The sequence below is a fragment of the Neomonachus schauinslandi genome, chromosome 3, assembly GCF_002201575.2.
Source record: "Neomonachus schauinslandi chromosome 3, ASM220157v2, whole genome shotgun sequence".
Lineage (NCBI taxonomy): Eukaryota > Metazoa > Chordata > Mammalia > Carnivora > Phocidae > Neomonachus > Neomonachus schauinslandi.
The window spans coordinates 47,676,307-47,689,282 of NC_058405.1; the positions used below are offsets into that span (position 1 = coordinate 47,676,307).

General features: G+C 35.9%; 1 pseudogene; it reads right to left on the reverse strand.

Annotated features, from left to right (window-relative positions):
- Positions 1-835: 835 nt before the first annotated feature.
- Positions 836-962, reverse strand: LOC123324353 (annotated as a pseudogene).
- Between the last annotated feature and the right edge of the window lie 12,014 nt (positions 963-12,976).

The window sequence follows — 12,976 nt, forward strand, 5'->3', positions numbered from 1 at the left end:
TTAGGTGGATTTTGCCCTTGAGATAAAGTGGGAAAGAAGAAAAATATCCAGATGTACACTTTGGACGTCTTTTGGTGTTGACAGGGAATTTTCCTTTTAGACTTTGATCCTCAATTACCAGCAACACTTTCTATAGTACCAATTTGCCTAGACTCTCTTATTTAAGGAACGCCTTACTCTATTTAAAAAATGGTTTTGAATTTGTAGCCTAAAGTAATTTGTTTGCAAAGTAAATGTGGTTAAACTCATTACATGAAAAGCTATTAATATTTTTTAAATAAAAACAAAAATTCAGCAAATTTTTAACTTATTCCATACTATCATCAAATATTTAAAAAGACCTTTAAATAGCTTTAAGCATGGTCTTCATTAGCTCAGGGATCTGATTAAACAAAATCTTTTTAAATTGGACATGGGAATGTTTTATCAGCTAAAGCAAGAATCTGTAAATCAAATCGCCCACGCTAACAAAGAGGTAATTAAGAACTACACTGGTGTTAATGGAGTTCTCTGAAAGACATGTCTAGAATAGGAAGTGATAAGAGACCATTAGCTAGTGAGTATGTGGGAGAGGTCTGCAGAAACCAAGTAGGCTAACGTAGAACTTGCAAAGGGCACCATAAATCAGAAACCCTATGCCTGTTACCCTTACTCAATAAATTTGTGACCTTGGATTTATTGAGAACTAATGAGCTCTTTTCCTTTCATCTGGAAAAAGAAAAAGGTACAAGGTAACATAGTTGAAAATGTTTAAGGAATAAAAAAATGATGCAAGTAGATATTTTAAAACATTGACATAACAGCAATTTATTTTAGGCAGTCAGAAACACAAGAGTAAAATTATCAATGGCAAACATTCTTGTTTTTTTTTTTTTTTTTCCTTTTGGGTAGATGTTTTCAATTAGCAATAATCGCGCCTCGGATAAACCTCATTGGCTACGATACTGCCACTGTGCAAAGCTTTGGATAGATGTTTTATAGGGAATATATCAAATTGTGTGAGAATGAACCCTTCCCAACTTCCTGCCAAATGGGAAAATGCGCCTTTAAGAAAATGTTGATACAACTTCGGAATTCTTTTATTTGCATTATTTACCAATCAAACAAAAGAAGTTTTTGACCTAATTCAGTTTAAGGTATAGTTATTTACACTCTGATTTTCAGATGCATGTAAACTAGAAGTTAGATATAAATGACTATTCATTTAGAAACTGAATGAAAGCTATAATGCATGAATTTAAATAAATGCTCTTAAAATTTGGAATTAGACATACATCATATTTTACCAAGGCCAAACTTTAATTCTTCCATAAAACATGCTCTCACAACAAACAAGGGACATGGGCAACTAAAAATTAATCATGGATATCATCAATATTCAAGGAATTTAACTTCCAAGTTAAGATGATGATGGTATAGACAAGGAGTACTATTAAAGAATACTTTTCTGGGGCACCTGGGTGGCTCAGTTGGTTAAGCGACTGCCTTCGGCTCAGGTCATGATCCTGGAGTCCCGGGATCGAGTCCCGCATCTGGCTCTCTGCTCAGCGGGGGGTCTGCTTCTCCCTCTGACCCTCTTCCCTCTTGTGCTGTCTCTCATTCTCTCTCTCAAATAAATAAATAAAATCTTTAAAAAAAATAATAATAATACTTTTCTGTATGGTAGATATGACAAGTTCTGATTCCACATGTAAATTCAACCTAACAAGAAAAAGCTGAACAGACTGAAAAATTAAAAACTCTTCTTGGATCTAAAAGATGCGGGGGGTGAACACACGGCAACCACTGTCATTGGAGAGGCAGGCAGGCAAAGAGAGGGAGTTGTGATTTACCAGAACAGAAACTCATAAACGTAAACCACCTTGAGAACCAGTGCCAGGGCAGGAAAACCTGAGCTCTAATTGACAAAGTGCTGGACACTCAGCGTGGACAAGTCTGAGAGTTTAAAACTCCAGGGGAATCCAGTGGGACACCATAATGTGAGGTTTACCTCCAGGAGTTTGACCAGGTTCCCACTGTAAATATCAGAGAAAAATCCGCTTGTGCGTCCACAAGGAAAGGGGAAAAGGAACCATTTTGAATTATAGCAGAGCATTCTGTTCTTCTTAACAAGGCCTGCCCTCAGGGCAAACTGCTTAAATAGAACCTAACCTACCGGGGTATTAAGAGAGACTAACTGAAGTAGGGAATGGGAAACACCCAACCGCAGCCCACTCTAGCCATCCTGCCCCACTAAGGTGGGGGAGGAGAACAAAAACCTTCAAAATACTTGTGAAATTCACAGTAGAGGCACTTGCTCACTAAAAGACCTAATTATAGGACTATACAGAACTCTGTCTCTCCCCCCACACCTCACCACCACATTACTAAAGGCTTATTTACAGGAGCTCCTTTTACTCAGTATATCATGTCTGACTATCAAGAAAAACTTACAAGGCATACCAAAGGCAAACTCCCCCCCCCCCCCCCCCCCCCCCCCCCCGACCAAACAAACATCAAAACCAAAAATAGCAGGAAATGTTGGGATTTATCAGACCAAAAATTTTAAACAATTATGATTAATATGCAAAGGGCTCTAATGTATAAAGTGGGCAGCATGCGATAACAAGGCAATGTAAGCAGAGAGAGGGAAATCCTAAGAAAGAGCCCAAGACAAATATTAGAAATAAAAATACACTGTGACAGAAAGGAAGAATGCCTTTGATGGGCTTATTAGTAGACAGGATACAGCTGAGGAAGGATTTCTGAACTAGATGATATTTCAATAGAATCCTGGAAAACCAAAAAGCAAAGAGAACAAAGGCTGAAAGAAGAAAGAAAAAACAAAACGGAAAGGAATATCCAAGGTTGGTGGGATAACTACAAAAGATGTAACAGACCTGTAGTGGGAATACCAGAAGAAAAAGAAAGAAACAATAAATATTTGAAACAATAATAACTACAAATTGATTTAAATTGTCAGACACCAGACCACAGATGGAGAAAACTTAGAATAAACAAACAGAATAAATGCCAACAAAGCTATACCTCAGCATATCATTTTCAGAATACAGAAAATCAAAGATTAGGGAAAACTCCTGAAAGAAGCCAGAGATTAAAAACAAAAACAAAAACAACTTACTTATGGAGGAACAAAGATAAAAATTACATCCAACTTCTTTCCAGAAACCAAGTAAGCAAGAAGAGAGAGGAGTAAAATATTTAAAGTGTTCAGAGAAAAAAGCCACTACACATAGAATTCTGTACCCTGTGAAATTACCCTTCCAAAGTGAAGAAGAAATAGACTTTCTCAGACAAACAAAAATTGACGGAATTGTTGTCAGTAGACCGGTCTTGCAAAAAATGTTAGAAGTTCTACAGAGAGAAGGAAAATGATATAGGTCAGAAAGTCAGTTCTACATAAAGAAAGGAGGAGCATCAAAGAAGAAAAAAGTGAAGGTAAACCAAAAAGCTTTTATGTTTCTTTACTTAATTGATCTAACAGATAATAGTTTGTTCAAAATAATAATAGCACCAATGTATTCTATTATGTATGCTTATGTATGTATGTACATATTTATATGTGTTATATATAAATGACGACAATGACACAAGAGAGGGAAGGGAAAAATTAGAACTATGTTGTTATTATAAGGTACCCACACTCCTAGTGAAGTAGTACAGCACTATTTGAATGTGCAGTGACAGATACCAGAATCTTAGTTCCAGAGAAACTTCTTGGAAATGGCAGCATGAATTAACATGAACACACCTCATGCAAGCAGAGATCAACTCCAAGAATCAACATCCACTCTACCGCCCTAGATTTCAGATCTGACGACTAGTCCAAGTGTTGGAGAGAAAAACCAAGACTCAAACAGAAGCCAGGGAGAGGGAGATATTATATTCTGTGTGAATTAGAGATTATATTTGTAGTTTTATATCCCTGCATGCATTCAGTTCATTCCCGAGAACCACGACAGTAAGATGAGGCCAGTTGACTAGATCTCTCTCTTAAAGCTATAATCTGAAGATCAGGGATCCTCAAAGCCCATGTTGTTTGCTTGACATTAACTTTTTATTATGTGCTTTGCTACTATCCACAAAGTTAATAATTAACCACATGGATACTTCAAGTAGAATGTGTATACTATGGGAAAAAAATGCAAGGTGGATGGTCAAAAGCAATATAATTTGTTATTGATTTTCTAAACAGTCACTTTGGCACATGTGGAGAATGAATAAACTCATAAAATTGGAATTTTATATAATTTTTCCTTTAAAGAAGAAATATAAAGGATACCTTATCTGTAGTTATTACCAAAAAAGTCCTGCAAGTTGCTGTTTGGGGTTATTTAGTGAGAAAATGTAATCAACTGAATAGCTGACATTTTAAACAAATTTTCCTAGATTATGTAGTATGGAAATTAACACACACTCATTGTAAATAAATTTCAAAATATAAAAACCCAAATAATTGAATAATTGTAGCTTCAGAATGTGTAGATACTATTGTTATTTCGTTATAAATACAAATTTTTATATATATTATGCAGAAAATATTTAAGGGGGTTTTTGACTTAATTTAACCTTACCTCCACTGAATAAATCACTAATTCTTGTTAACGCTACCTGCTAAACTTCCTTTGAATCTTTTAATTTCTTTTGGTTTTCTCTGTCACCTTTTATCGCAGACAACCATCATTGGATACCTAGAAAACCACTATAGTATTTTAACTGCTTTCCCTATATTTAGATGTTTTTTTTCTTTTCAAAATATTTAGTCTCCACATGTAGTCAGAGTCTTTATGTAAAACACATTTTATTTATGTAAAAACATAAATCAAGTCATGCCACTTCCCTGCTGAAACTCTACAAGTATTAAGTCACAAACTTGATTGAAAAGACCCTTGAAGAGGTAAACTGCCATTTATTTTTCCAGCCTCACCACAAGTACTACTTACGCCTCTCCCCATTTCTTCTAATTCAATCTGTAATTCGTTTGGACATGCCACTCCCTCTGAGGATTCTTCCATGTTTCAGCCTACAGATTAGATTAGATTGGGTTTAGCACCTCAAACGTTCACTATCATTGATCTGTTCTCTTTAATAGTGTTTTTTTTATTATTATGTTATGTTAATCACCATACATTACCTCATTAGTTTTTGATATAGTGTTCCATGATTCATTGTTTGCGTATAACACCCAGTGCTCCAAGCAGAACGTGCCCTCTTTAATACCCATCACCGGGCTAACCCATCCTCCTATCCCCCTCCCCTCTAGAACCCTCAGTTTGTTTTTCAGAGTCCATCGTCTCTCATGGTTCGTCTCCCCCTCCGATTTCCCCCCCTTCATTCTTCCCCTCCTGCTATCTTCTTCTTCTTCTTTTTTTTTTTTTAACATATAACGTATTATTTGTTTCAGAGGTACAGATCTGTAATTCAACAGTCTTACACAGTTCACAGCGCTCACCATAGCACGTACCCTCCCCATTGTCTATCACCCAGCCACCCCATCCCTCCCACCCCCCACCACTCCAGTAACACTCAGTTTGTTTTCTGAGATTAAGAATTCCTTATAACAGTGAGGTCAGATGATACATGTCTTTCTCTGACTTATTTCAGTCAGCATAACACTATCCAGTTCCATCCATGTCGTTGCAAATGGCAAGATTTCATTCCTTTTGCTGTCTGCATAATATTCCATTGTATATATATACCACATCTTCTTTATCCATTCATCTGTCGATGGACATCTTGGCTCTTTCCACAGTTTGGCTATTGTGGACATTGCTGCTATAAACATCGGGGTGCACATACCTCTTCGGATCCCTACATTTGTATCTTTGGGGTAAATACTCAGTAGTGCAATTGCTGGATTGTATGGTTGCTCTATTTTCACCTTTTTGAAGAACCTCCATACAGCTTTCCAGAGTGGCTGCACCAGCTTGCATTCCCGCCAGTAGTGTAGGAGGGTTCCCCTTTCTCCGCATCCCTGCCAACACCTGTCGTTTCCTGACTTGTTAATTTTAGCCATTCTGACTGGTGTGAGGTGACATCTCACTGAGGTTTTGATTTGGATTTCCCTGATGCCGAGTGATGTTGAACACTTTTTCATGTGTCTGTTGGCCATTTGGATGTCTTCTTTGGGAAAATATCTGTTCATGTCTTCTGCGCATTTCTTGATTGGATCATTTGTTCTTTGGGTGTTTTTAATTGTCTTTCCCTCACTAGCTTATAAGTTTCATAATGGCAGAGACCATGTCTGCTGTGTTTGCTTTTGAACCCTCAAGCCAACTGTAAAGTTTTTGAATAATAGATGAAAACTTTAGAATAGTAAATTTTTAGTAACAGGTATCCTCTCCCTGTGCACATATTATTCCCTCTTCTTGGAACATTCTTTACCTCTAATATACTTGACTGACTCATAGTCTTAGGGCTTCAACTTAAATGCTGTTTCTTCAGAGAGGTTGTCTGGACCCTCAACCTAAGATGAATCCTTCTGTGATACTGTCTCTATTTTCCAACATGGTGCATAGTGTGTTTTATAATATCTACTCATTTCTTTAAATATTTGGCTATAACTATAAGGTCCATAAGGGCAGGGGACATGATGATTTTGTTCATTTTCTCTCTGTTGTCCTGATAGAGGGCTGCACAGCATGAAAATAGGTGCTTAGTAGACATCTATTTAGTGAATGGTGGATTGTGAATTCATGTTTGATTTTACTGCTTTTGTTTTGTTTGGGGCTTGTTTTTATTTTATGTCCTGTCTTAGCAAAAGTAAATTTTGCCAGCATTACGACAATCCCCAGTTCCCAGTTGTTGCCATTGTTTCTGGTTCATGAAGCCAAATATCTGGAACACACTGCTGCAAAAAATGCGTTTTGATATTGACAGAATAAACACAAAGAATTTGGAGTCTATTTAATCGGACATTTAAATCAGAGAGGTAACTTTTCCTATTTGTATTTTATTTCACTGTCAAAGTACTGTTTGAAAAAAAAAGACATTATTTTCAAAACTGTGATGCAACAGACACATGTATGATTCAATAATTTATGATACTTTTACCTTAACTTCATGGACAAACTGATTCAGGGTTACTCCTTTGTTGTCTCTGTATCTGGGAATCAAAATGCCCAAGTGGATGTTGAAGATTTATCAGCACCACGCTCTAACCAACTGAGCTAACCGGCCACTTGGATGTTGAAGCTTTAAATCGCTTGCATTCTATTGGCAAACTGTAAATTTTTCAGCTCACTTATGCAAAATAAAGATTACCTCAGACTTGGAAGTTAAATTAGATTAGCATTTCAGTAAAGATCAGCATGCAAGGTGAGTAGTGTCTCTTTCTAACAGATTACTAAACAATATGTGCTTCTTGGATAATGATAAGTATATCATTTCTGAGGCCACCTTCAAGGAGACCAGTGCAAGAAAAACGGTTATTTCTGGCAGTTAACAAATGAATAATTTATTTATAATGATTTGGAAATTTTAGTCACATAGAAATTTTTTTGAAGAACAGTAACTTATACATATGCATCTTGAGAAATAAGTTTTATAAAACCAGTTTTAATAATGTTCCTGAAGGAGTACAAATAGGATTTAACAATAGAAATGAATTTAAAATGTTCATTTATTATTAACATTGAATGTGTAAACCCTATTAAGAAAAGAGCAGGGATAGTTTAATAAGACACTATCCTATGGATATGGATGTGTCAATAACTCTCAAATGATCATTATATTCATCCACTCTTCATTAAAAATGCATGGCTATTTAATTCCTGACAAACTCAAATATGAACACTGTGTTCTAGAAAAAGAGGCTTTTAATAATAAGTTTATTTATTTTTAATATAATTTATCAGTGATACCATTGTAGCAAAATATTTGTCACTGCAACTGGAAATTTGACTAGGAATTTATTGAAGATTTATTGCCATTTTCCCTTAGAGGACTGTTTACATGAGATGCATTTAAAAATACTAAAGGCTAACAGAGAAGTTAAGGTGGGGATATGTCCCTGAAGGTGCTATTGTGTAAATAGGCTCAGCCTTTACTTTTTTTTTTCTTTTAAAGATTTTATTTATTTATTTGACAGAAAGAGAGCAAGAGAGGGAACACAAGCAGCGGGAGTGGGAGAGGGAGAAGCAGGCTTCCTGCTGAGCAGGGAGCCCGACGCGGGGCTCGATCCCAGGACCCTGGGATCATGACCTGAGCCGAAGGCAGACGCTTAACCGACTGAGCCACCCAGGCGCCCCTCAGTCTTTACTTTTGTACCCCAGCAGCTTTCATTTGGAAGGGAACACTTTTCATTATCCAAGTTTAAGGTATTCAAACCTTAAAAATTTGAATTAATGTTGTTATACTCACTGAAATATAAAGGAATTTACTTATTGACTATTTAGCCTCTCAAGAGAAGATAGAACTTACGGATGTGTTCCTAGTGATCTAGCTTCACATAACATAAAATTTGACATATAGAAACAGCAATAACAACAAAATGAGAGCATATTAAGTAAAATAAACACTGGGAAAAGGGCAAGACAACAGGGGAAAGTTACAATGATATGCGTTTTTTCTGTTGAGAAACTATACTATATATTTATCAAAAATTTTTTTGATAAGATTTTATTTATTTATTTATTTATTTATTTGAGAGAGAGATAGCACATGAGGGGGGAGGAGGGTCAGAGGGAGAAGCAGACTCCTTGCAGAGCAGGGAGCCTGATGCAGGACTCGATCCCGGGACTCCAGGATCATGACCTGAGCCGAAGACAGTCGCCCAACCAACTGAGCCACCCAGGCACCCTCAAATTTTCTTTTCACTAAAAGATAATTTGGGTAGATTCCATTCCCTATTATATGGAAGATTATGCTAATAATGCAAAATTATTGGGTGGAATATTTGGCCAAGTATGTAATGTTTATTTTTATATTACTATTTTAAAGTGATTATATAACAGTAGAGCCCTTTTAGTCCTTTAAGGCCATATAATATATCATAAATTACCAAGCTGTTTCCCTGTTTTTGTAACATGGCAGAAAATTTCAAATTTTTAACAGAGTGAATTTAATGCTTTTGAATTTGTTCATTTAGGCCAAAACATAATACTATACCTTTAAAAATTCATTCGCTCAGTCAAAACATATTTATTAAAAAGCAATTTCATTCCATGCTTGTTGTAAGTACTGAGGATACAGAAGTGATGTAATAGGTATGAGTCTTGATCTGGTAAAGCTTACAATAGAAGGAGGAAAAGGCATTGAACAAATAATCAAATACAAACACAAAAAATGATGGACTGTGATCATTTATGGAAAATATAGCACAATATGAGAAATTATACCAGGGTTACCAAATTTGCATTGTGGTTAATGGAAAGCCTTCCCCCAAAACGTAAGATAAGACCTGAAACCTAAATAGAAATTATCAACGAAGAGTCAGTGAAGGGCAGAGGTAGTTAGAGAAAATATCATGTGCTTCCATATCCAAAGATGTTAAAAATGCTGAATGGATTCAATTATTTGAAAGTCGGGCAATATGGCTATAATTAGCAGGGGAGGTAGAACTGATGCAAGGGGAGACTAAGGAGTCTTCTGATCATGAAGGGACATGTTGGCAAAAATTTAGGAATTTGAATTTTGTAATATGCTTATTGGGGGGCCCATGAAGAATTTTAGTAGGAAAATCATATGCTTTTATTTCCATTTTGAGAATAAAATTTAGCTTCAGGAGACTGAAGTGGGGACAGGGTAGGTCAAAAAGTGAAGAGACAGGAGGTACTGCCAGCAAGAAAGAATTACAGCTTGAATTGGAGAAGTCACAGTTGAAATAGATAAAATTGGATAGATCTGAAATATATTTTGAAGTTAAGCCAACATAACCTGGTAATTGACAGGTGGTTGATGGAAAGAGAGAAGCCAAAGGAGCATGCACTCTATTTTCAACAAGCAGCTGAGTGTCATCACTATTTATAGATTGGAGAGTTTGAAGGAAGAGATGATTTATGGTAACTAACAAAAATTACATTTGGGATGTATTTGTCTAAAGTCCACTGAGACATATGAGGTGGAAATATCTGGTACTTACTGGAAACAGAGTTAGAAGGGAGTTTTGGACTGCAGATATATTGGTGGTCATAGTTTATATGTATTTGAATGTATTTAAAAGACAATGTAACCCAGAGATAGAGTGAGAGAGAAGGAGAATGAGAGACAGAGAGAGAGGGGAAGGAAGAGAAAGAGAAAGAAAGGATGAGAGAGAGGGACAATGTAGGAGAGGGCGGAGGGAACTAAGGCAAGAGTGATTTTTTTCTGGAAGGAAAGAAGAGTGGAAAAATGTGGTGAATTCTGCTTAGAGACCAAGTAGATGCTATTAAAAAATGCACAAATATCAAGAAAAGTGTGTAAGAAAACAAGGTGACGCTTCCTTCCCTCCCAAGAATTACATATCAATTTAGATAAAAATATTTTTGAACACATTTTAAAATTAAAGTCATACCGAAACCAAGATAAGCATCTCTCTGGATTAAAAATAGGACAGAATCACATCCTGTAAATAGGTCTGTATCAATAGATAAAAATTTACTACAAAATTAGGACACTGAGTCCAGGAGGTCAAATTCACAGGTGTATTGGGGACCTTAATTTACCACAAAGCAAGGAAACAACTTGCGGAGTAAATCTGTGATATTGGAGATTTTTGTTTAAAAAGTTATGAAAACTTCCCATTTCCCTTAGGTTGTATAAAGCTGCAAATAGGGGCGCCTAGGTGGCTCAGTCGTTAAGCGTCTGCCTTCGGCTCAGGTCATGATCCCAGGGTCCTGGGATCCAGCCCCGCATCGGGCTATCTGCTCAGCAGAAGCCTGCTTCTCCCTCTCCCACTCCCCCTGCTTGTGTTCCCTCTCTCGCTGTGTCTCTCTCTGTCAAATAAATGAATAAAATCTTTAAAAAAAAAAAAAATAAAAAAATAAAGCTGCAAATAGTATCTTTATCACACAAAAATGAGTAAAAGTTGATTAAAATATCATAACTTTCTTTGACTCTATCAGAAATCTGAGATCCCAAAGCAAATATGTAACCTAAAATTCAAGAAAGGGAAGACATGTCCTCTGGAGAAAGATGGAACATAAGAATTACCTCAAATGTGATGGAGGATAGAAAAATAATCTCTCTGTGGCCTCAACAAAATTTAGTCACCTGAATTACAAAGAATGCAGAAAGTGAAGTGGCCTAGCTTGTCAGTCAGTAATAGCCGAGACGTATACCTCAGTCCTTACTGCTTGACTACACAAAACAACTACCATTCTATTAAAAATTTAAGAATACACACACAAGCAAGAGGAGCCAACCTATTATAAAGAGACAAAGCAATAAACAGAACCAGATTTGTAAATGACCTAGATATTGAAACTATCATATAGGACACTTTAAAATAACTATGATAAAAATATAAAAAATGTGGGAAAGGTGTACAACATGTATGAATATACTGGGTATTAGTCTGGGTTTTCTAGAGAAACAGAACCAATATGTATATTGGTTATAGTATACCCTATATATTACATATAAATATATCCTAATATATTTACATAAACATTTTATGTAAAGAGATTTATTATAAGGAATTGGCTCACATGATTATGGAGGCTAAGAAGTCCCAAGATTTGCTGTTGGTTTAAGGGAGACCCAGAAGAACCAATGGAGTAAGTTCCAATGTTGACAGTAAGACAAGACAGATGTCTCAGCTCTAAAACAATTAGAATTAATTCTCACTTACTTAGAGACTTTTGTTCTAGTCAAGCCTCCAATAGATTAGATTAGGCCCATACCCACTGGGTAGGGCCATCTGATTTACTCAATTAATTCAAATGTTAATCTCATCCAGAAACTCCCGCACAGACACACCCAGAATAAGGTCTAACTAAATAGCTGGATGCCCAGTCAATTAGACACTTAAAATTAACCATCGCAGGAAATTTTCAGCAGAGATGAAATAGTCAAATGGAAATGCCAGAAATAATTATAAATTGTCAGATATGAAAGAATAACTTCAGTAGGAACATCAGTAGACTTGAGAGAACTGAAAATAAAATCATTGAAATTAGTTGGGTTGATAGACATTACCCAAAGTATGAGAGAGAATTAAGGGGGGGGAGGGGCGGAGAGTGAAAGCACAGAATAAAACATTCAAGAGCTCTAATACAATATCAAATGTCTGATATATATATAATTTCAATCCTAGAGGAAAATACCAAGAGAACAGAGTAGAAGAAACGTGAAGAAATAATAGTCCGTATATTTCCTCAGATTGATTTTCTTAATTGCATATATAATAAAACTTTATTCTCTGTTTAAAACTTTTAAATGTCTCTCTTTGCTTTCAATAGTATCATTTTTTTTTAATTTTTTAAATTTTTAATTTGTTTATTATGTTATTCACCATACATTACATCATTAGTTTTTGATGTAGTGTTCCATGATTCAGTTTGCGAGTAGTATCATTCTTTTAGCCTGACTTAAAACCCCTATAATATTATCTTCATTGGTATCCAAGCCATATTTCCTATTTCTGTGATAGCTTCTCAAGCACTCAATACATTAGCATACACAACTGTCTCAAGTTCCAGATATATACCATGTTCTCTTGCAACATCTGTACTTGAACATGTGGGTTCCCTATTCTCAAAATCCCTGTCCACACCCAAGTCAACCTGACCTTAACTCGTATCTCAAGGATCAAATTGAAGGTTGTTTTTATTTGAGGTCTTCCCTGATTTCCAGGTTATGTTAGTAAGTTCCCATTTTACCACCAGCTTGATTTTACCACAGCATTTATAATAATCTATTACAATTTTTTCCTTATTTATGTTTTTCTGAGTAGGCAGTAAATCTGATTTTGGTGAATACATTATGGTTTTCTCGTATTTCTCTGTGTAGTTCAAGGACTAGTGCATAGCAGATGCTTGATAAATGTTCACCAAAT